Here is a 2,013-nt window from a genome sequence, read left to right as displayed (position 1 = left end):
AGAGGCTCTCCCCTCTGGCAAGTGGAGCTATGACAGTTACCTGGGACTTGAAGTCTTTCAAACCCTCTTTTCTCTTGCTCTGGTGAATCCTCTGAGTGCACCTGACTGACGTGTTATTTCAAAGATGAAAGCCGAAAGACATCAAAAGGGAAAACAATGTAAAAAATACACAAGAACAGACTGAAGCATGCTGTTCTTTTACACGGTGGTAAGACCTCATGCTGGACTCAGGAATGCCAGTGCTTTAATGAGAACTGAGGGAGTTGACTCACTATGGTTTTTTCCTGCAATGTAGTCAGTCATTCTCTAAGACAGCAAAAAAAATATATATATTTCAATAGTTCCTATACTGTATTGCACTTGAAGCATCTCTGCTGTTTAAATGGCTATAGTTCTAAAGTTACCAAAATGCCCTTAGGAGCTTCAGACTGTGACAATACTTTTTTTCACAGAGCTTTGACAACATATGGGGTCTGTCCAGAGGACAATCTCCGCCACACGCTTACATAACGCTGCTTCTGCTTCTGCTTCTCTCTGGCGCTGTGCTGTATAGACAGAAGCTCCACCAGGATATATAGCTAGTCTACTGTGGCTCTGTTACTGTGTAGTGCCTGTAAAGTTGTGGTGGCTCTATAAAGACAGACATTACCATAATGTAATGGATGGAGTGAAGGTCTCCAACTGGGCTCCATCATACGTCGACTGCTGTTAGACGAGCAACAGCGACAGGTACTTATTATTCCACATTGACTTTCAAATGAGCTACCATTGTGCATTTTCGCAGCCTGGACGTTATTTATGATCCACACACAGTGGGAGGGTGATTGGTTGAAAGCCGAGAGTTTTAGCCAGAGGTAGCTACATGATGAGTAAAGTCCAGCACATGAGAGCCCTACAATTCAGGTGTGTGTGTGTGTGTGTGTGTGTGTGTGTGTGTGTGTGTGTGTGTGTACGCGTGCGTCTGTGTGGGAGTGGGGTGGTCAACATCTGAGGACAAAACATATTTTTGGGGATCTGTTTACATTCACATGAGTGACCTTGGGAACAATAGGGAATGGAGTGATTATGCAGCAGAAGTGTTCACTGAAACAAAGGAAACAGTCATTGGAAACAGCTGGGGTATTGGAGAGCGTAAGCCATGTTCAAGTAGAGCTTTAGATGGATTAATACAGCCTCCTCTATTACTTCCAGGGTTAGTTGTTATCCACACAGCAGTGGTCAGCTAAGCACAGGCGCTCGAGTTTGAGAAGGAATCTTCTTACCCTGGAATGGGGATTATCCCCCCCCCCAATCACTTTGAGTACATGTATCTATTAGAATATGTCATGGTCTTTCTGCAGTATTTCTCCATTCATTTTCCTATTGTCACTAAAGGGGATTTCTCAGAAGTAGTTTGTTGTGCTGAGTAAGCCCATGGCAAATGCTGAAACTGTTCTTCCTGAATGACAGACACTGTCAGTGTTCTCAGTGACTGTCATTGTCTCGTTTAGGGTGCATCCAAGGAGGGAGTCGCACAGTGAGTAAAAATACCCCTAGGAGGCATTTCTGGGTTTGTCAGACACATCACAACTAATCCAGACAGTTGCCAATATAGGATTTGAATCAAGCTTCAAATAGCAGCTGCCACTGCATAACTGGAACAAATAGAAGTCAGAGAAGCAGAAAATACCATGAAACAACAAGAGGTGCCTCAGCTCCATAGGTGACAATACTGTAGTTAACGGGCCGGGGCAGGTGTGTTACAGCTTGTATCTGCTCAGGGCTTTTATGTCTGTGTAGCTAACTGCTGTATGCTACGGTGCAGTGTTGTGGACCCACCCCACCCCCTCCTTATCCCCTTCTCGCCCCTTCTGGTATCCCAAGCTGAACAGGAGTAATCAGATGAGAGGCGGAGTGGGGAGGCTCACGTGGGGACACAGCGTCTACCAGGGATTAAAAAACAGGAATCTTGATTGAAGTTCCACTAGTCTCAATCTACAAGCGGGTTAAATGGGAGAGAGAGAGACAGACATA

Source organism: Salmo salar, chromosome ssa16 (genome assembly GCF_905237065.1).
Source record: "Salmo salar chromosome ssa16, Ssal_v3.1, whole genome shotgun sequence".
Taxonomy (NCBI): Eukaryota; Metazoa; Chordata; class Actinopteri; order Salmoniformes; family Salmonidae; genus Salmo; species Salmo salar.
The sequence above is the reverse complement of the archived record's forward strand: the minus strand, read 5'-3'. Positions refer to the sequence as shown.